At 49.2% G+C, this 23,410-nt stretch overlaps 1 protein-coding gene and 1 pseudogene across 1 annotated transcript in view; both read right to left on the bottom strand.

Annotated features, from left to right (window-relative positions):
* LOC101002582 (leukocyte immunoglobulin-like receptor subfamily A member 4) overlaps positions 1-23,410 on the bottom strand; it is a 54,970-nt gene that overhangs the window by 15,908 nt on the left and 15,652 nt on the right.
* Positions 9,740-15,699, bottom strand: LOC116271726 (annotated as a pseudogene).

The raw sequence follows: 23,410 nt of genomic DNA, 5'->3' as shown, positions 1-23,410 counted from the left end.
GATAAAACCCACACATTGTTAACTGGTGACAGATAGATAGATGAGAGAGGAAGGATGAATGTATGCAAGATGGATGGATGGATGGATAGATACATGGATAGATCGATGGATGGATGGGTGGATGGATGGATGGATGGATGGACGGATAAATAAATGGATGGATAGATGGATGCATGGATGGATGGATGGATGCGTGCATGGATGGATGGATGCAAGATGGATGGATGAATACATGGATAGATGGATGGATGGGTGGATGGATGGATACATGGATAGACGGATGGATGGGTGGATGGATAAATAAATGGATGGGGAGGTGGATGGATGCATGCATGGATGGATGGATGGATAAATGAATAATGGATGGATGGATACATGGATAGATGGATGGGTGGGTGGATGAATGGATGGATGGATGGGTGGGTGGGTGGGTGGATGGATAAATAAATGATGAATAGATGGATGTATGGATAGATGGATGGATACATGGATGCACGGATGGATGGGTGGATGGAGGTATGTATGTATGTATGGATGGATGGACAGACAGGGTATAATGGGGCCTGGGAAACTTACTGGCTGGGCTTCAGCTTCTAATAGGCTGATGGTTCTCTGGCAACACATTTCCACACAAATGCTTAGATTCCCCACAGGCAAAAAAAGGAACCATAAAATTATCCTGACAACTTCATATTGTCATATCTGCAAGATGCATAGCACAGAGGGATTTGGCACATTGAGAGGATACTCATCCTAGTTCTGTTCGTGTTCTCCAGGGGGGGCTGCACCCTAGGTGGGGCTATTATGTCCTTGTCCCTGCCCCTTCTCAGCCTAGTATTGGGTGGGCTCAGAGCTGGCCCTGCTGGGCTGTGGAGGGATGGAGTGGGGGGTAGGACAGCATGTTCCTGTCCCTGACACCTTGTGTCACTGGGATGTGACTCTGATACCTGAGTTCTGCTCTCTCACCTGGCCCCAGGTTATATCCCGTCATTAGAGGGAACTGCAGCAGCGTGCAGAACTGAGGGAGGAGGCTGGACATGGCCAGTCTGATGCTTTCAAATGTCCTCATTCTAAACTGAATGCTCCCTAGTCTGCAGATGTGAATGCACTAAAGAAACAATGTGCAAACATTTGTGGATGGGGCTTCCTGGACTGAGGATCCTGCAGACACCTAGATAGGCCTGGGATGGTGGTGGATTCTGGTCGGTGCCCTGACGGGCTTCCCTTGCCCATTTATGGTACAGAACATGGGTTCTGTGAATAGGGAAGGGTGGCCGCCTAGCCCCATCCCTGAAGACTGGGAATCTTCATCATTTCCTCTATCTGTGCATTTGCGGAAGTCTACACTTTACTCTCAGGCCACTCTTAAGAGCTCCTTTGATAGCGCCGAAAGACTACATTTCTGTAGATCTTCATTCTTTTTGCATTTTCTATTTGCCACAGTGCTTCCAGATAGGTAAAGACATGCCTTGGATCCTGAAATCTGCAGTGGCCTGCTTTGAAATTCCATCACCTGCTCACACGGGGGAGGAAGCTGAGAACTCCACCTCACCCTGGGGCTTCTGAGGTCATGGTGACCTCCCAGGCAAGGGGCCATCACCAAGTAGAGGAGATGGACCAAGGAATCAGGGCATGGAGTTAAGAGCCCGAGACTTCTCCAAATCATAGCCAAGGGAATTGCCAGTAGAAGCCAGGGCACCGGCGGGGGTACTCCCAGGCAGAGTTAAGGTCCTGGAAAAGTTGTTTTTTCAGGTTCTTTGGGTTAGCAAGGTGTGGTCTGGTAGAGGTGAAGGAGAGGCCCACAGTACTGGCTGTAGTGTCCTCCTGGTACCAGGTGAACTCAGCCTCTGCAAAGGCACAGAGTTGTGAGTTTCCCGAGACTTCATTCTCCAGCTCAAGAGAGACAGCCCTAGTGATCACATTTCTTCAGTAAAAAGAGAATAAGATTCTTGGGTCTGTGATCTCACCATACATCAAGGCCCATGTGCTTTATGGTTCCTGGACTGAACTCTCCACACTCACTTACCCAACACCTGCCCAGGCCCACGTTCTCCCTTCACAGAGATGCTCTCCTTGATCATGCTCATCTCAGGTGCTTCTGAGCTCTTTTCCAACTAGCCCTGACTTCTGGGCCTCTGTGTTTGTCTCTTCCTTGTCCAACTGCAGCAAGAATCCTGCTAAGTCAGTTTAACCCTAGTTATCTGCTCACCGTTGATATGTGATCAGGTTCCTCATCCTCCACGTGATGTCCAGTCACCCTTGCCCACCTTCAGCAAGAATCCTGGTTTAGCCAGAATCCCCACACCTATGAGGTTTCCTGATTGTAATGTCTCATCCACTGACCTCTCCCTCCCTGCTCCTTGGCATAAATTCTCCCTTGTTCATGGTGTATTTGAGGTTGAACCCGTTTTATTTCCCACACTGCAAAATCCCATCCCCGTGGTCCCTCCATCCACAGTGATGGTTGTGAATAAAGTCCCCCTTACTGTGATTTAACAAAGGCCATTGGATAATCTTTTCTTCAATACCCTGCCCAGCTGACGCAAGGCTCTGAGAAAGGGAAGTCCAGACCTTTGGCATCTGCAGTGGACAGAACTCAGGAAGTGGCCCTGGAGGTCTGGGTGCTGTGGATGCCACCCACAGCATCCCTCACATGCTCAGGGTATCTCAGCTTTGCGGTCAGAATCACTGTCCCTGGGAAAAACTTCTCTTTCTGTGTGAAAACGACCACCCTCAATTCCCAAAAAAACAGGAAGAAAAGGTAGCAATCAAATACCTGTGAAAACTCACCATATGCAGGGACACTAAAGCACGGTGAATACGGTAGTGCCAGGGACTGTCTAAAAATAGGCACAGTGAATACCTAGTGCCAGGGACTGTCTAAAAATAGGCACAGTGAACACGGTAGTGTCAGGGACTGCCTAAAAACAGGCACGGTGAATACATAGTGCCAGGGACTGCCTAAAAATAGTGAAACATTTTAAACTGTCTCTCTACGTGGGAAAGGCTGGCAGGGAGAGAGCGAGGGCACATTATCACACAAACCGAAGGTCTTCAAGGAAGGTGTGTGCTGAGTGGGATGTGCGACAACCTATGTATGAGTGGTTGTTGCAGGAGAGTAACGGGGCAGGCTACCTTCGTAGGATATTTAAGTGAACATGCAGCTTACAAAAGGGCTTGTAAATTATTTTTCGTGTTAGAAAAAAAAAGCCAAAATACACATGCATCGAAAATAGAAAAGATAACAACAGTCAGCATTTGTCTGGCATTTTCCATTGAACAAACTCTGTTTTATTTAATTGAAGCATCATTAAAAACCCAATGAGATGTACTCCACCCCTTAAGAAATTAACAAGTGAAAAGTTAAATAGTACTGCGTGCAAGTGAAAGTATATAAAGCTTGTGTTAGTATGTGAGTATGTGTGTGCGTGTGTGTGGGTATAGGTGTGTGTATGTGTGTGTGAGTGTATGTGTGTGTGAGCGTTGTGTGTGTGTGGGCATATATGTGCGTGTGCACATGTGCATGTGTGTGGGTATATGTGTGTGCATGTGTGTGGGTATGTGTGTGCATGTGTGTGGCTGTATGTGTGTGTGAGTGTGCATGTGGGTATATGTGCATGTGCGTGTATACATGTGCATGTGCATGTGTGCATGTGTGTGGGTATATAGGTGTGTGCATGTGTGTCTTGGTATGTGTGTGTGAACATGTGCTTGTGTGTGGATATATATCTGCATGTGCACGTGTGCATGTGTGTGAGTATATATGTGTGTGGGGGCCGGGCGCGGTGGCTCAAGCCTGTAATCCCAGCACTTTGGGAGGCCGAGGCGGGTGGATCACGAGGTCAGGAGATCGAGACCATCCTGGCTAACATGGTGAAACCCCGTCTCTACTAAAATACAAAAACTAGCCGGTGGTGTGGGCACCTATAGTCCCAGCCTACTCCCGGAGGCTAGGGGAGAATAAAGCGTGAACCAGGGGCGGAGCACACAGTGAGCGAATGGCGCCACTGCACTCCAACCTAAAATGACACAGCCGAGACTCCGTCTCAAAAATATGTGTGTGGGTATATATGTTGTGTGTGTGGGGGTGTGTGTGGGGGTATATATGCATGTGTGCGTGTGCGTGTGTGTGGATATATATGTGCGTGTGCGTGTGTGTGTGGGTATGATGTTTGTATGTGGGTATATATGTGTGAGCATGTGTGTGGGGGCATATATGTGAGTGTGTGCATGTGTGTGGGGTGTATGTGTGGGTATATATGCATGTGCACGTGTGCATGTGTGTGGATACATATGTGTGTAGAGATATATGTGTGTGTGTATATATGTGTGTGTGCTCATGTATGCATGTGTGTGGGCGTATATATGTGTTTGTGTGCATGTGTGTGAGTATATATGTGTGTGTGGACACATGTGTGCGTGTGTGTGGGTATATGTGTGCACATATGTGTATGTGTATATACGTGAGTACACGAGCGTTACTGTTTCTTTTTTGAAGACATGCACACAAATTAAGCTAAATGAGATGATCTCGCCCCCTAGTGTCTCACAGAGTGATTTTCTGTTTTAGTCTCAGTAGTGACAGCATCTGACCCTGTGGGTGTAGTGGAGACACCAACATGTCCCAGCTTATGGCGGACTTGGGGCTCTCCTGATGTGTCTGTGTGCATGTGTGTGCATGTGGGTGTGTGCATATGTGTGCAAATGTGCATGTGTGAATGTGAGTGTATGCATACTCGTGCATGTGTGTGCAGGTGTGAGTAGGTGGGTCAACTCTCGGCCTTCACCCAGCCACACTTTCCCCAGATGCCTCCTTCATTCTTTGCTGATACATACACTTTTTTTTTTTGGAAATGGAGTCTTGCTCTGTCACCCAGGCTGGAGTGTAAATGGTGCGATCTCAGCTCACTGCAACCTCTGCCTCCCGGGTTCAAGCGATTCTCCTGCCTCAGCCTCCTGAGTAGCTGGGATTACAGGTGCCTGCCACCACGCCCAGCTAATTTTTGCATTTTTTTTTTTTTTTTGAGACGGAGTCTCGCTCTGTCGCCCAGGCTGGAGTGCAGTGGCCGGATCTCAGCTCACTGCAAGCTCCGCCTGCCGGGTTCACGCCATTCTCCTGCCTCAGCCTCCCGAGTTAATTTTTGCACTTTTAGTAGAGACACGGTTTCACCATGTTGGCCAGGCTGGTCTCAAACTCCTGATCTCAGGTGATCCGCCCACCTCGGCCTCCCAAAGTGCTGGGATTACAGGCGTGAGTCACCGCACCTGGCCCATTTTCTCTTCATGATAATTGTTATTTGTTGGTAAAATAAAAGTGTCTTAAGTTACAAGTTTCCTTTGACACCCAATAAAGAAATTAGTATTACTTCATAATGCATTTATTTACAAGTTTTTTTGCATGTCCACTGTAAATTTAATATTTTAATTTACAATGAGTTTACAAATAATTTTTACAAATAAATGTTACAAATAAAAATAATTTACAATTAGTAAATGAGTTGGAATTTATTTACATGCTTATGACTGCCTTTGCTTAAACTTCTTCCAAAAATAAACTCTGTCCAGATGTCGGTTTTATTATACTTAATTTAACTTTAATTTTATTTCATGTGAGATTATCTGAATACAAGTTGTTGCATAACTGCTACCAAATGGAGTCTTTGCTGTGCATCCGCATGCCCTAGAGTGGGAGGTTTGGAAATTCTCAATGGCCAGGGCACCCTGTGGGTGAAGCAGCTCACTTCCGTCGTCGTCCCGTTGCCTGGAGTTGAGACCAGGGGGTGGTCAGGCATCTCCCCTGTGATCCTCCCACCTCAGCCCCTGAAGTAGCTGGGACTCTAGGCGTGCGCCAACACACTCCACTAATTTTTGTATTTTCAGTAGAGAGGACGTCTCACCATGTTGCCCAGGCTGGTCTCGAACTCCTGGGCTTAAGCAGTCCTCCCGCCTCGGCCTCCCCAAGTGCTGGGATTACAGGTGTGAACCACCGTGCTCTGGTGTTTCTTCATGTGTAGCACGACGAGCCGCGGACAAAACCCCTCAGACACCGAGATAGTGAAGGGAGTGGCTTTAATCCGCTGGGAGCCCGTCAGGTGCTCAACTTCTGTCCCTTTGAAGGGCTCACGACTCTAAGGGAGTTCATGAGAAGGTCGTGATCTGGATTGACCAAGCCAGGGGTACATACAGGGACTGCAGAGCACCGTGGTCAGGAGGAAACAGAACAGAACCTGGGAGGTTTTACAATGTCTCCAGACAACGCCTGAATCTACACAGGATACCAACAGCAGGGTCAGGGTCGAATTTAACTGCCAGGGTTAGGTCAGGCAGGCCCAGGCCTGGTTTCGGGTCTGGTTCCTAGGCGCCAGGCTACCTGCCTTTAGTTTAGTTTTTAGTCAACTACATCCCTTGTCCTCCTCTGGCTCTGCAGATCTCACCATCACTTACACTCTATGTCTCTGGCCCCAGAAGCCCTTGTTCCCCTCATTCCACCCTCACACTTGGGGCTTGCCTGGGAGTGAGATCCACAGCAACCTGTCTGATGCCTCAAAGAACGTTTGGGGTTAAGACGGGACTTCCTCACCTGAGAACAGGAGCCTCAGGGAGTCGCTGGGTTCGACCACACCTGAAGGGTGTTCCAACTTCCTCACCTGAGAACAGGAGCCCCAGGGAGTTGCTGGGGTCCAACCACACCTGAAGAGTGTTCCCGTTACTGCCATAGCATCCGAACACCCACCTGTGGCTGAGGGTCATGGGGCCCACAGGGAACAGGGCTTGGGACTGTCCACTAGGGTGTTGCTGAGAGTCTAGGGTGCAGGGGAGACTGAGTTCTCCTTCCTCAGTCAGAATGAATCTGTCCAGTTGCAGCCGTGAGCCACACTGGAGGGTCCTCTCTTAAAGTCACAACAGGCTCAGGGGGCTGAGAAGGTAGATTGGCTGTAGAATCCTAGGAGAGAAGGAGGCAGTGTGATCTCTGAGGCTCAAGCCTCCCACCTTATCCCTTAGGGCTGGGCTGTGAGGGAGAGACACCCCTGAGAGCAGACCCCTTTCCTGAGGGCAGAGCCTGGGGCTGGGACCCATGTGTCCTCTCCTGAACCTGCCTCACCTCAGCCCAGGGTCAAAGTGAGCCTGGACAAGTCACTGGGGCTGAAATAGTGACAGTAATGTCATCCTACATATTCATTTGTTATGGACGTGATAGGAGAACTCAGCCTGTCTCCAGGCTGCACTGGGCTCTGTCTGTCCCAGGGCACTGGGCTTCCCTCCTTTTTTTTTTTTTTTTTTTTTTAATGTTTCAGAGATGAGTCTTGCTCTGTTACCAGGCTGGAGTGCAGTGGCACAATTTCGGCTCAGTGAAACTTCCGCCTCCCAGGTTCAAGCGATTCTCCTGCCTCAGCCTCCCAAGTAGTTGGGACTACAGGTGCCCACCACCACACCCAGCTAATTTTGTATTTTTAGTAGAGACGGGGTTTCTACCTATAAAGCCAGGCTGGTCTCTGGAGCCCTTTGACCATGATCCGGCCTACTGCCTCCCAAAGTGCTGGGATTACAGGCGGAGCCACTGCGACTCTCGCCTCTGGGCTTCCTTCTTTTTATCCAGTCGTGGCACTTTGGCCTCCAGGTTCCCCTCTGACACCAGACACACAGGCCTCTCCCAGGTGATCACAGAGCCTGTCTCAGCCCATGGGGAGGATTTGGGGAAGGAATGGTTCCTGAAATGGAACCAGAGACTGGATCCCAAGATCTCTTTCACTCCCGGTCCTCCAGCTTAGTCCAAAACCCGTCCCTGTTTTATCACCCTCAGCCCCGAAAGACTGTGCCCCCCAACCCCGAGAGCCCAGGCTGAGTAAAGAGGAGCTCGCGGAGAACCTGCAGCCCCTTCTCCCCTCTCCATCACGACTGAGGCAGAGAAGCACGAACATCGTGATGCCTGCTCTGGGGGCTCCAGCTGTGGGAGAGGAGACCGCAGGGCCCTCCAAGACAGAGAGGTACACGGATGTGGTCACTCAGAGCCTGCTGCTGCCCGTCCAGGTCCCCACAGCCAGGACCCACAGGAAGGGAAACTGCTTTTCCTGGGCTTGGCTCTGGTTTTCTCTGGGTGGGGAGGGGGTGGCTGGGAGGATCCCAGACCCTCTGGACACATGAGCCTCCTCCACATGAGCCTCTCTGCTCCTCCCTGCCCCAGGTCACCAGCTTTCACTGCTGTAGAGGTGGGAAAAGACAGGCCTTATGGAATTGGGTCCTGGGAGGCCTCCCCTGGGAGGTGTCCCCCTCACCCAGGAGGTCCCAGCTGAGTCAGAGCCGAAAGGAACTTCCCACCCGAGGCCTCTTGCCTTTACACTTGGAGAAACTGGAGGCCCAGGCAGGGAGGGGCTTCATTCATGTCACCTCATCACCAGAGAGCCTCAAACTGATGACCAGAACTCAGCCCTGCTCCCCAGGGACCCCACCCGGCCTCCCACTCAAAAGCCCCCTGGCACTCACCCCCCTGTGGGAAGCCTGACCCCATGGGGTGAGGGGCTGGTCCTCATGGCCTGTTAGGCCAGGATGGTGCAGGGAGGCTGGGACTGCTCTGCTCCCCCACGCCAGCCTGGCTGCTCCTTCCCTCAGGCTGCCCCCAGCATCTCCCCTGCTCGACTCCCTCACCTCCAGCCCAGCCTTGAGAGCTCCCCTGGGAGCCTGTGGTCTCTCCTCTCTGGCTCTAGAGGGAAGACGGTGCTTGAGTCCTGAGGGAATGGGATCCTCTGGGAGACTGTGGACTGCTCTAGTGGGAGGTCACTCTCCTAAGCCCAAAGGCCTCAGTGACTCACCCTCGGTGTGAGGAGGAGCCTGTGGATTGGGGCCGATCCCCTGGGAGGTCCTGGGAATGGGCATTACAGGGACTGAGGACTGAGCTTGTCCTGCAGGCCCACCTCCACTCAAAGGTCTCCCTTCCATTCAAGCCTCGTGGCCTTCCAAGACTTCTCCCTTCCCACCTAGCACCTGCTGGACTCCAGGTGAAGGAGAAGAGGGAGCACCCCTGTTGGCCTCCTCTCCTCTGAGGGGCGAATTCCTCTGTGGCCGAGCCTCCCTCAGAGCCCCCTTCACTCCATCTCTCACCCAGAGCCCTGGGGGCAGGGCCTGAGCCTAACCTCCAACTTAGAGAGGGCAGGGTCAGGACTCTTTCACCCAAGATCAACCCAAGACCACCAGCTCCGACTGGGGTGTGACAGCAGGTCGGGGAAGGTGCAGTCATGTGAGAATCTTGAAGCTGCCCATGAAGGGAGCGTTTATACCACAGTCATCAACAAATTCCACAGCCGATGCTTTTAGAAAACGCTTTGTCGCTGCTCAGGAAGCCAGTCTATGGGCACAACACAGGCTTTTTCCATCAGACACTTTTTGATTCCTAGTGACGTATTTTCTAGAGAAACAACAGGATGAGAGTGACAGGTGGTAAGACCTACTTTGAACTTAAATTTTGGTAAAATGCAAATCTGATTTTTGTACATGGATTTAATTATCAAAAGCAAATTCCATGTTATGAGCTGAAAAGATAGTCCCAGTAATACACACATCAGAAAATGCACTAGCTAGAAATAAAGAAAAGATGTGTCATTTGAAAGTGGAGCGCATATGAGTCACAGGGCGAGACCTAAACTCACCATAAAGTGCCTTCCACCGGCATAGGAAGAAAAAGGAAGGAGGGGCAACATGAGGAGTCAACACGAGAGGAAAGCACTTACAGTTTAATGGAGAAGCATCTTCTATAGACACCTTTCCTGCACTCTGACCCATGTTTCTTCCCCGAATATTCTCAGCAGACACTTCCCCAACTGCTGCCCCAGTCTTGCAGAACCTCCTGGGATCATCAGATCTGTTCCCAGGGCTCCACCACTCTGAAGGGTGCATTGTCTTCTCTGCTGTTCACCTCCCGGCTGCACCTTGTGGGGCTTCTCTGGCTCTGCTGAGCCTCAAATAACAGAATCCCAAGGAATACCAGGACCAAGCCAGCTATACCCATGGATGAGGATTCTCCCACGGTAATCCTGGAGGTGTGGGGCTAGGGATGGTGGACAAAGAGGTCACAGAGGTCAGGGCAGATCATGATTACCCAGGACCCCTGAATGTCCACCCAGGGCACCCACCTCCCCTTGACAGGACCCTTCTGTGCCCAGCCCCATAACTGGGAGCATCTCCTCACTCACCAGTCTTAGAATCTGACTTATTTTGTGCTGGACTGAGGGTCTCAGTTGCTCCTAAAAAATCAAAGAACAAGGATACAGAGAAGCTGAAGAGCCTCTCCCCTGGGCTCTGCTTTCTTATATTCCTCCATCTCTCATGGTGTGGCTTTATGTAGATCCTTAGTGAACACATTCTCTGCTCTAGCAGGCCTCCCCTGGTATGTCATTGGGTTTTTCAACCTCTCTCTGCTCTGGGAATTCAGATCTTGTGTCTGAGTCACTTTGGAACAACGTTTCCTTGAGCCCAAGAGCTCAGGACTAGTGAGAAGAATGATCTCCCAACTAGAAAGAATTGAGCTCTTGTGTGCTGTCTTGGATGTGCAATCTTGTGCAACAAAAACATAAAACTAATTCCCCCAGGGATAGAAATTTCCATTTTTCAGTGGATGAGGACCCAGTCTCTGTGGATGAGGAGCTGGTCCTCAGTGGCTCTTGAAAGTCAGGAGTACAAGGACTGAAGGCTGCGATGGCCCCCGCTGCGTGCTGCCTCAGCCAGCTCCCCTGCAGTTTCATCATTCATTTACTGTCTTGTTAACTAATTCTTCGTATAGTTAGGAACACCAACAATGTGATATACTTAAATATGAAAATATTTTTTTTTAAATGATAATGACTGAGCGGGACAGAAAAACATCATTTCTGCTTTTTTGAAGTATGAACCTAGATTGGAAGGTGAAAGCAACTATTTAAAACATACCCAAACTTAAAATAAAAATTAAAAACAAATAAATATTTAAAAAATGATGGAAAATATTAAGCATAGGAATGAATACTTGAATATATGTTTGTGTCTACATATGTACATAGTACATATATTCATATAAAATATATGTGATTAACATGGCTTATGAAATATATGTGATTAACTATGGTTTGCATTTGTGTCCCTTTGAAATCTCATGTTGAATGTTAATCCCCAGTGTTGGAGGAGAGGCCCAGTGGGAGGTAACTGGTTCGTGGGAGCCGACTTCCCCTTGCTGCTCTCGTGATAGTGAGTTGTCATGAGATCTTGTTATTTAAAAGTGGGCAACACCTCCCTGCCTCTCTCTCTTTCCTCCTATTCCAGCCATAGAAGACGTGCCTGCTTTCCCTCCACCTTCCGCCATGATTGTGTTTCCTGAGGCCTCCCCAGCCAGGCTTCCTGTATGGCCTGTGGAACCGTGAGTCAGTTAAACCTCTTTCCTTTATAAATTACCCAATCTCAGGTAGGTTTCTGTTTGTTTGTTTGTTTTTGAGACAGAGTCTTTGTCTGTCCCCCAGGCTGGAGAGCAATGGCGCGATCTCAGCTCACTGCAGCCTCTGCCTCCGAGGTTCCAGAGATTCTCCTGCCTCAGCCTCCTGGGTAGTTGGGATTGACAGGCACCTGCCACCACCTACCTCCTCACAAGCCAATTTTGTATTTTAGTAGAGACAGGGTTTCTCACGTATGTTGTCAGGCGCTCGGTCTTTAACTCCTGACCTCAGGTGATCTAAGGCTCTGCCTTGCCCTCCCAAAGTGCTGGGATTACAGGCATGAGCCATTGTGCCCAGCCTCAGGTAGTTCTTTTTTTGAAGGGGAGTCTCTGTCACTTCCCAGGCTGGAGTGCAGTGGTGCAATTCCAGCTCACCGGGCCCGCCTCCCAGGTTCACACGCCATTCTGCTGCCTCAGCCTCCCAAGTAGCTGGGGACTACAGGCACCCACCACCACGCCTCGCCAATTTTTCATGTTTAGTAGAGATGGAGTTTCACCCAGCAGCTTACAGGATGGTCTCGATCTCCTGACCTCATGATCCACCTGCCTCGGCCTCCCAAAGTGCTGGGATTACAGGTGTGAGCCACCGCACCTGGCCCATCAGGTAGTTCTTTATAGCAGTGTGAGAACTGATTAATACAATGATTGTAGACACATATGTATATGTGGCTTTAGATATTTGTTTTAAAAATATAATGTAACTACATATATATTCATAGTTGAGGTGAGAAAGAGGGGCTTACAATTTGGAAATATAAAAGAAATTTCCAGTTTTTATGCAGTAGTTACATAAACATCAGCCTCAGCGTCTTCCCCTTGTCCATGTCAGGCCTGGACCCCCGACCCCAAATCCTGCTCAGATAGGGGAGGACTGACCTAACTCCTCTGCCCATCATCACTGCCCCCTCCTTCCTGCCTGGTCCTAGGACACCTCCCTCCCCTCTGACCACCACAGAGGGAACACCTGCCCCATCCTTGGGGCCACAGGAAGCCACGCGGGACTCATGCCCTCATTGTCCACTCCCCTGCTCCTCTGGGGAATAGACCCCTTTCCTGAATATTGGAGATAAGGTTGAGACAAATCTAGAATATTATACTGGGTCAGAGTAACTGCACTTTCATCTCCCATGGGGTCAGGACTTAGAGGTTGGGACACCCAGACGTTGATTCTGAGATGGAGACATCAGGAGGGGAGCATGTGGGGCCTCCGTCTTCCACCCTCAGTCTAATCTCATCTCCTCCGAGGCTCACCCCCACCTCCTTCCAGTCCTCTCCACTCTTTACCCTACTGAGACTTCAGGGCTGGGAGCCCAGGGTGGGATGTCCCTATCTATTTCACACCCTGGCTAGACCTTCCCCTGGGTCGGAGGTTCCTGTGTATTTCCACCCTCCCATGGGCTGGACCCTCCCCCTTCACTCTCCTGTTTTCCTAGTGTCCTGAGCTCTCTTGGGGGCAGCCTGGGAGAGAGGCTCAGGCCTGAGGCTGGTGCTGATTAGAGGAAGAAGAGGAGGGCAAGTGAGACAGACGGACGGACATTCCCTTGAAGCTCTTTTTCATTTCCCAAGAACCTCTTCGAGTTTCAGAGAGGACAGGGTCAGGCTCCTCACTCTGAAACCATTTGTGCCCAGGGGCTCACTGGAGTGAGACAGCAGGTAGGGGCCGGAGCTGGCGCGAGCCGTGAGCACCTGTAGGTCCTCGCTGCGGGCCAAGGTCACGGGATCATGGGGAATTCAGCCTGGTACTGCTGAGCTCTGTAAGTGATTCAGGACGCAGCGGGGATGGCTGCCCCCTCCTTGGCCAGAAGGAAAGTGAACATCGGACCCCATGACTGACACAGCAGGGTCACCTTCTCTCCTGAGGCCACCGTGGGGCCCAGCTGCACTGAGAGGGAGGGTCTGTCAGGGATCTGTCCTAGAGACAAGAAGAATGGGTGAAGGGTTGCCCCACCGCTCTGAGCTGAGCCACCCCCAGGCCTCTCTCTGGGACCCTCAGTCTGAGTCTCCCCTCCCCGCCCATCCCCTGTCTCTGTCTGTCTTTCCTTCCCTTGGGAACTCCCCGCGCCCCATCCCGGCCATCACCACTTGGGCTCACTGCAGGGCCTGGGTGCAGACCCTGGGTGCCCACAACCCGGGCTCCTCACTCATGCATCAGGATGTCCAGGGGGTCACTGGGGGTCACCACTTGGAGGAGACATTGTGTGCACCCTCAGAAAGCATCTGTACTGGCCCCTCGTGGGAGCCTCCCCTACAGGGTTCAGGGTGAAGCTGGCCTGGGAGAGCCCAGCCTGGGACTGCTGTCCAGGGCGCTGGGGGAGGCCATCGCCCCCCTCCTTGTACACAGAGCGTATCTGATGTAGCCGACATCAGAGCCACACTGCAGGGTCAGGTTCTCCGGGGCCACAACAGGGCCCCTGCAGGGTCAGGAGGGCTTCCTAGGACACCTGAAGGAAAGTCGCTGGGACTTGAGGTGCTGGTTCCTCCCGCTGTGGGCCTCTTTCCCTTCTGCAGCCTTCCTCAGTAGGGTTTCCAGTGTCCTTGTTTTTTTCTCATCCTGTATTTGTGTCCCCAGCTCTGCCTCCCCCCGCTCTTCTTGTTCGTGGCCAGCTCTGAGGGTAAGGCTCCCAACAGCTCACCCGCTGCCCTGACTTTGTGTAAGGAAAAGCTACGGCTTCTTACCTGACACCAGTAGCTGCAGGGGGTCACTGGGTTCTGACCACACGTACGGGGTGTTGTTTTCATAGCCGTAGCATCTGAACGTACCCCTGTTGCTGAAGGTCAGGGGACCCACGGGGAACAGGGCCTGAACTTCCCATGGTTGTGTTGGTGTGAGTCCAGGGTCCAGGAGAGCCTGTGGTCTCCTTCCTCGATCAGAGTGAACCTGCCCAGTCCCAGCCGTGAGGCACACCGGAGGGTCACGTTCACTCCTGAGGTCACCACAGGCTCGGCAGGGCGGACAGGCTGGGTCTGCTGTAGGCTTTCAGGAGAGCAAAGGGCAGCTGTGTTTACGTGGGGCTCATACCTCCCACTTTATCCCACAAGGCTGGGCTGTGAGAAGGGAGACCCCTTGAGAGCTGAGAGCTGACCCGCTTCCCGAGGGCAGAGCCTGGGGCTGGGACCCCTGAGTGTCCTCTCACCTGTCACCACTCAGCCCCAGGGGTCAGCTGGGCCTGACCACTGCAGGGCTCTGATAGCAACAGTGGACATCAGCCTGCAATCTCAACATCATGGATGGGATGGAGAATTTGACCTGTTTTCGGACTCCAGTGTTTTTAACATGTGCCTCGACATTGAGTTTCCCTCTTTATCCAGACGGTACTCCTGGGCCTCCAGGGTGCCCTGACACCAGATGGTCACGGGCTTTTTCCAGATGATCACGGGACCTGGCTCGGCCCACAGGATGGGTTTGAGTAGGTTCTCTGGAAGGAAACCACAGGTTAGGTCTGAAGATGTCCCCAACCCTCAGACTCCGGCTCTCAGCCCCAGGACCCCGCGTCATCCCCATCAGTCAGCCCAGAACTGCTGTCTCCACCCCCACCTGCCCAGGGGTGGTCCCTTGTCCCCAGAGAGGAGGAGGGACCTGGGACAGCTGGGGACAGACTCACCTGCTCTGCACGCGGTCCTGGGCGTGGCTTCCGCCTCCTGGAAGATTCCCTGTGAGAGATTTGCCCCCAAAGCCTGAGCAGGTCTTCTTTTCCTTGAGCCCCTGGGGTGTCCTAATTGACCAGGGCCTGGCTATGGATTCGGGTCTCTCTTTTAGACTAGGGTCTCTCCTCCCCCTCTTAAGATCTCACCAAAGCAGAGCAGGGTTGTGAGAATGGGGGTCATGGCATCTCCTCCTCCTGGCCCTGGCTGTGCAGGCAGATGTGAGCACGGTGCCCGTAGACAGACAGACACATGGTGTGTAGGCACACGGAGTCTGGGTCCTCCCCATCACGAGGTCATCCCATCAGCAGCCCCACAGAAAGAGGAACTGCCCCTCCCCAGGAGCCCAGCTGTCATTTCCCCAGGGCTTGTCCTGGGGGTGAACACCAGGCTCTCTGGAGATATTACAGACAGAAATGAGCTCTCCCCTCACTTTGGCTTCATCTATCTAATCTGTCGTTGTCTCACCAAGGGCCAGGATGTAGCAGCAAACAGACCCGGGGTCTTCCTGATTCAGCCCCTTCCCAGTGAGAGGGACTGACGGCTCCTCCTTCCCTCTCAGAGCCTCCCTATGGAGGAGGCTCCATCTCCCCTGTGTGTGTGTGTGTGTGTGTGTGTGTGTGAAAAACAGGCTGTGTGTGGTATTGCCACACCTGGACATCTATCCCACGTGTGAGTGGGAGGTCACATTGGACTCCGCCTTGCCAGCCACAACCTTGGGCAGATGCTAAGTTTGGAAGAGTTGATGCTCCGGGACAGTAGGAGCTGCAACCATCCCCTCGGGACAGGCCCGATTTCTCAGTCAACTCTGGGAGAAGTGTTCTTTGTAAGATCACGTGCATGGGGGAGATGGACAGCATGCAGTATATCTGAGAAGAGACAGCTGACTAGAAATGACATAGGCAGATGTTGCTGTGGTGAAAAGTAGTGGGTAGAATTAACACACTTAAAAATCAATTCTATGGCCGGGCACGGTGGCTCACACTTGTAATCCCAGCACTTTGGGAGGCCCAGGCGGGTGAATCACCTGAGATCAGGAATTCAAGAACAGCCTGGCCAACATGATGAAACCCCATCTCTATACTAAAAATTTTAAAAAATTAGCCTCATTTTTTAATCCCCTTAAACATTACCAGCCTATAAATGTCTGCTCTTTGGATTATTCTTTGAATTCAGTATTAATATTTTTCCCGTTCCCTTGTTAATAGTAAGCTAAATAAAAACTTGTGTCCATTTTATCCTTCTAGAAGAGTAATTTTTTTTTTTTATCTTTTTGGAAAAAAAAAAAACTTTACCAAAATAAATTTAAGATCAAGAATGCTAGTCGTAAGCTGTGAAAATCTGTGTCTTGTCTTAATCATTCCATCAGCATAAAAAAATGTAGCAACACATGTGAAGTGTTGGTTCCAGGCAAACCTGCTTAAGACTCAATGTTCAAGGTTGTTATTAGGTGGGGGACCACGTAGGCATAAGGGTCAGTCACAGGGAAACCAGGGAAAAGCTGGTGTTTGCCAGCTTTTTTTTTTAACTAGCTCATCAACAGTGAGCTACACTGTTTGCAGAAACAGCCTAGTCAAGACACAGCAGAATTCAGTGCTGCAGTCACACAACCCCAGTTTATCTCTTAGGAACATAGGGAACATTCCAGGAGCCATGTTTAGGAACTAGATGCCAGCTCAGGACCACCTTTACAAGCAAACCCTCCCAACGTTATCCCCCTTGCAGCTGTGAGATTAACTCCTTCTTGCACAACCTGCACCTGAAAAAAATAACAGTCGTCTTGAATGCAGCAGCACGCTGTTCACCCAGAACATGCCTCCAGCTCCTCCAGATTCTTCCGGCCCTATCTCAGTTTTTTTTGCCGATTCTCCAAGGTTCTGCAAACTGTAAGTAGTAAATCCATACTCATCTTGAGTTTTCATGAGGGAAGTCATCTGGGGCCTTCTCTGGCTGTACTGAGCCTGAAGGAGCATCCCCCAGAGACCACCAGGGTCAAGGCAGCATGGTCATTGGGATGAGATTCTCCATGGCAGAGTCTAGAGGGGCGTGGTCAGTAGACAGAATGGAGCATTTGGTGAGGGCTTAGACAGATCACACTCACCTTGGAAGCCCTGGATGGGTGTTTACACATCTACACTCTGGAAAGGGGAGTTCTAGTTATTCCTCACTGTGGGTCTATACTTGGTGGAGGATGGTTGAGAGGATCCACCACTCTGTATGAGTCTGTTCTCACTCTGCTAGGAAGAACTATCCGAGACTGGGTAATTTACAAGAAAAGTGGTTTAACTGACTCACAGTTCTACCTGTCTGGGGAGGCCTCATGAAACTGACAATCATGGTGGAAGGCACCTCTTCACAGGGCAGCAGGAGAGAGAATGAGAGTGGAGCGAAGGGGGAAGCCCCTTATAAAACCATCAGATCTCGTGAGAACTCACTGACTATCACGAGAACAGTACAGGGAAAACTGCCCCCATGATTCAGTAATCTCCATCTGGTCCCACCCTTGACAGGTGGGGATTATTACAATTCAAGGTGGGATTTGGGTGGGGACACAGAGCCAAATTTCTCCACCTGGTTTCATGATTGACACATGGGGATTATTACAATTCAAGGTGAGATTTGGGTGGGGACACAGAGCCAAACCATATCAGACTCCTATGAATAAGAATGAGGCGGGGCATGAGTAGCCAGGCCACCATTGTATCCCCCCACCAGGGCATGTAACCCACCATTGTATCCCCCCACCAGGGCGTGTAACCCACCATTGTATCCCCCCACCAGGGCGTGTAACCCACCATTGTATCCCCCCACCAGGGCGTGTAACCCACCATTGTATCCCTGTCCCACCCCCCAGGGTGTGTAACTCACCATCAGTCCCCCACCAGCTGTATAACCCACTATGCCCTGGCTCCTTCACACTCTCCTCCCTTCTCATGGGGGAATTGTATGAGATCCTTGCTGAACTCAACTCCCAGCTCAGGCTTAGAACCCTATGGCACCCTCCTCAAACGTGTTCAGGTTCCTGGGCCTTGTTGAAGTCACAAACAACTTCTCAGCCGCAGAGATACTGTGGGTTTGGTTTTTACAACAACTCAGGGACAGAGGACAACAATCTCCAGCCTCTGGGATGCTTAACTCTGCTCTTCTCTGGTCTCAGATTAGTCTCAACATTAGCTAAACCCAAGCCTCACCCTTTGACCTCTAGTAATGCATCAGCTGTCAGTATGGAATCCATAGATCTGCATGTAGGACTCCTGGTGTCCCAGGGCCAGGACTCTGAATCAGCCAAAGGCTGTGGCTGCCTTTCCTTTTCTTTCTTTTTTTTTTTTGTTGACATGAAGTCTCGCTCTGTCACCCAGGCTGGAGTGCAGTGGCGTGGTCTTAGCTCACTGCAACCTCTGCCTACCAGGTTCAAGTAATTCTCCTGCTTCAGCCTCCTGAGAAGCTGGTATTACAGGCACGTGCCACCACGCCCGGCTAATTTTTTGTATTTTTAGTAGAGACAGGGCTTCCACCGCATAGCTTGTGATGGTCTCTGACTTCCCTGACCTGGGTGATCTGCCCACCTCGGTCTCCCAAAGTGCTGTGATTACAGGCATAAGCCACCGCGCCCAGCTTCCTTTTCTTTTTTTGTAGCTCACTCAGCTCTCCGCGTTCTCTTGGTTCAACTTAATAGTACTACTAATAATCCAAGTACTAATCTATCTATTCTTCTGTCCATTTATCTGTTTTGTTTTACAATTAATGAGAGACTAGTCATAGATTCCAAGTAACTTTCTCGGGAATAAGAAACACTACAGTGAACAAAACCTCCCATTGTTCATTCAATTTATGGTAGAAATGGAGAAAGTCAGATGAATTAAGCAAAAATACAAAAGAGATTAACTATTATTTAAAAACAACACACAGAGGGGACAACAAAATTCTAGTTACCCAGGAGGTCTTGGAATGTGTTATCCTTATTAAAAAAATACCAGTGCCAGCCTGGCCAACAGAAAACCCCTGCCTCTGATTAAAAAATACAAAATTAGCTGGGCGTGGCTGGGCTGCACCTGTAATCCCAGCTACCCGGGAGGCTGAGGCAGGAGAATCACTTGAATCAAGGAGGGAGAGATTGCAGTGAGCCGAGATCTTGCCACTGCACTCCATCCTGGGTGACAGAGGGAGACTCTGTTAAAAAAAAAAAAAAAAAAAAATAGACAAGAGCAGTGAGTACTAGGGGCAAAGATCACTTAACCCAGTTTGTCATAAAAAGAAAAATGTTTGTGAGGATGTGACAGGTTAGGTAAAAACTGAACAAAGAGCAAGAGGAGGATCCAGAAAGGTAATATTACCCAACATAGGAGCAGATGATTGGGGTATTTTGATACCAAAAAATGCAGAAATGTTCCTAGTGTGTCTAAAATGTATTTGAGAATGAGGAAATGAAAAAAGTGGTATAGAGCTGTATTTCCAGGTGTGCAAACAGACGTATGGACATCGACGTGTGCAATAAATTGTTCACTGAAAATCAATACATAAATAAAGTGAGAAATAAAAACACTTATCTGCAATACAGCCATGAGTCTCAGAGCACGGCATGTGGAGAAATGTACATACACGAGGTATCTCTGAGAGGAAACAGAATAAAGAGGTACTTGACTGCCTCTGGAGATGGAAATGGAGAAGATGGGAACAAGGATCACCTGTGTGCCCGTTGGTAAATATATTTGTGTGTGTGTGTTAAGATGAAGTCTGACTCTTGTTGCCCAGGCTGGCATGCAGTGGCACGATCTCAGCTCACTGCAACCTCCGCCTCCGCCTCCGCCTCCCAGGTTCAAGTGCTTCTCCTGCCTCAGCCTCCCAGGTAGCTGGGATTACAGGCGCATGCCACCAAGCCCGGCTAATTTTTTGTATTTTTAGTAGAGACAATTTTTTGTATTTTTAGTAGTAGACCACCATGTTGGTCAGGCTGGTCTCAAACTCTTGACCTCAGGTGATCCACCCACCTCGGCCTCCCAAAGTGCTGGGATTACAGGTGTCAGTGAGCCCACACCTGGCCCATATTTTTTTTTTTTTTTTTTTCAGGAGAGATGGGGTTTCACCATATTGGCCAGGCTTGTCTTGAACTCCTGACCTCCGGTGATCTGCCCACCTTGGCCTCCCAGAGTGCTGGGATTACAGGCATGAGCCACCGCGCCGAGCCCCAACTTTTTTTTTTAATCAAGTGAGTGAGAAGAAGATTCATCTTTTCTGCAAGCCTCAGAAATACGGGTGATGATTCTGGTTAGAAAGAGCTATCCGTGGTTGGGCACGGTGGCTCACGCCTGTAATCCCAGCACTTTGGGAGGCCGAGGCAGGTGGATCACCTGAGGTCAGAAGTTCAAGACCAGCCTGACAAGATGAAACCTGCCTCTGACAAAATACAGTGCATGGGCATGGTGATGCGGCACTGTAGTCCCAGCTACTCAGGAGGCTCAGGCAGGAGAATTGCTCTGAACTCGGGAGTGTGGAGGCTTGCAGTGAGCCGAGATCGCGTCAAGGGTGACCCAGCCTGGGTGACAGAGCGAGACTCCATCTCAAAAAAAAAAAAAAAAAAAAAGAGCTGTCTGGAGCAATTCAGACCAGCAGGCCAGGCGCGGTGGCTCACGCCTGTAATCCCAGCACTTTGGGAGGCTGAGGCAGGTGGATCAGGTGGTCAGGAGATCGAGATCCTGGCTAACATGCAGCTTCTCCCCATCTTTACTAAACATGGGAATTAGCTCGGCGTGGTATTTGTAGTCCCAGCCACGAACGGAGGCTGAGGCAGGAGCATGTGTGAACCCAGGAGGCGAGGCTTGTGCAGTGAGCCGTGATCGCACCATCGGGAATTGGTTCAGGCCTGGGCGTAATGAGCAAGACTGCCTCAAAAAGAAAAAATTCCAGACCAGCAGTGATTTTCCCTAAAACGAGAATCCTGAGATAGGAGCTTCCATACTCACCATAACTGGAGTCAACTTTACACACAGTCCCCAAGGTGTCCAAGTACTTTCCATATGAGTGTTGCTGCTAAAAAAATACAATAATAATAATAATAATAATAATAAATAATACAAACTCCAGGCCTCTTGGATTCTAAAAATGGGACTTGTGTATCTCTTTTTTCTCCAAATTTAGCCTGGCCTCTCTTTCTCAAGTTGGCTACAGCAGGTTCCTTGAGTTCCCAGTGTGGTTGAAATCATAAATATTCCTTCTCTTTCATTTCCCTTTTTCACATCCCCAAACCCACGTGGTGGTTCATCTGGGGAGCTGTATTTCCTTGGGGAGGAAAGTGAGATTTTGAGGAAAGTAACAGTGGGTGTCATACCCAGGGGAGATTAACTTTCAGTTCCTGCAGTTGCCCCTACCGGCCGACAATCTGGTGCTCATAGAAACCTGCTCAGAGAATCTCTTGCTTTTGTTCCTTCCTCAACACAATGGCCACGGTTACCGGTGGAGACAAAATATGTCCGGAGTGGACTAGAGTCCAAAAAAAAGGTACATCTGGCATTTCCTTGCCTAGGAAGTCGCTGGCACAGAAGTTCAGAAATGAGTGAGCTTTTGAAAACAAGAATGGGCCCGGAGCAATGGCTCACGCCTGGAATCCCAGCACTTTGGGAGGCCGAGGCAGGCAGATCACCTGAGGTCAGGAGTTCGAGACCAGCCTGGCCAATATGGTCAAAATATTTCAAAAATAAATTTGAAAGTGCAGGTGATTTTTATTTAAAATACATTCATTAGCCAAATGTTTAATTCAGGGTCACACCATCAATTTGCATAATAATTGTTCTGATTCCAGTCTTGCTCTTTTAATTCTACACAGAAATAAATGAATTATGGTTTCTCAATTTGCCAATAATTAAAGTAGAATGAAAAGAGAATCATTCTATATTTATATCATGCAAAGTAAAATATATGGCTTTCTTAGTCATGTTTAATTTAACAGAAAATTTTATAAGTATCCAAAATGTAAATGGTTTTTAAAGAATTCAAATTAGGATCCATCAAAAATAGGACTGTCTTTATTCTTGAAAAACATTGTATTTGTTTACTCTAATAATGAACAAGTTATTAAGTTACGATGTGATTTAACTGGTATGAGAATTTGGGAAATTAGAATCTTGGTAAAGTACAGATTAGTTAAAAGAAAAAGATGCTTTAGAAAATCAAAGACATTTCTGAAAGAATGTATAATAACCAATAACAGTTTGACCCCAGTGTTGTAGAGGATGGGGAGAAGGTGGAAGAATGAGAAAATAATACACATTTCATGTAGTATATGTGCACAAATCTTTTCCTTTTGTTGGGAAGAAAATGTTGTATCACAACAAAGATAATTAATTTAGCAACTTTGTTCTAGAGATCAATCAATAAATCCAAATAGGAGAAAGAGGAGTGGTCTATAAAAGCAGAAAGCAGTCTCACAAACGAATAGATATAGTGTACTAAATAAATTGAGCTGGATGGTAAATAAAGGCAACAAGAAAATATCTGTGAATCCTAGACCAGCTGTGATGATGGCCCCGTATGCCCTTAAAGAACTGCAATAATTCATGAAAAAGTAAAGACCTTCTGCTTTCTTTATCAAAGTGATTTTTATGGAGGTACAATGTAGGACCAAGTGAGGCACATTTTACTTCTTGGAACAGCAACAGGAAAATTCCCATCCCGCAGCTCTTACAGCTTAGATCTTAGCAATCGGAACAGAACAGGTTTTCACGGCTGAAGGACTGAGCAGAACAACAGTTTTTGGAAGCTTTAGCTCCAAATCCCAGTGGATCTGGAGCAGGTGCAGAGCTCTGGGGACTCTCAAAGCACTTTTAAATCTGGTTAAGTGTCAGAATTGCATGCAGACATCAACACATTTATATTCCTTGATTATTCCTCCTCCCTAAGCCTTAAACGTATAGCCACCTTTTATCAAAAAGATATTTTATTTGTTTAAGTGGAAGATATAGTTTACTTTCTTCACATGGATGCCAGAAATTTTCTATTGTTGGTGCAATCAAGTGCATACTGCGTCCCAGATCCTATAACAAAGGAGATGAAGGTGTATAATTTTATACTCATGACAGAAAGTTTTCAGAGACTAACTGGCATCACCAACCAAAATACAACGTGCTACCACCACAACTATTTTCAAATGTCCTCAGTAGTAGTTTCCACTGGACAGCAGGTGTGTAAGCAGGAGCCAAGAGTGAAACATGCTCTTCCTAGCAAGAGAGCAAAGACTGTGAGGTTTGGTGTATTCATCCAGAGAGAGTGTTTTAAATGGGGCTATGACAGAGAAGGTAGACAAGAGGTGTCGGGCAGCCCTGG

The sequence above is a fragment of the Papio anubis genome, chromosome 20 (genome assembly GCF_008728515.1).
Source record: "Papio anubis isolate 15944 chromosome 20, Panubis1.0, whole genome shotgun sequence".
Taxonomy (NCBI): domain Eukaryota; kingdom Metazoa; phylum Chordata; class Mammalia; order Primates; family Cercopithecidae; genus Papio; species Papio anubis.
The sequence above is the reverse complement of the archived record's forward strand: the minus strand, read 5'-3'. Positions and strand labels throughout refer to the sequence as shown.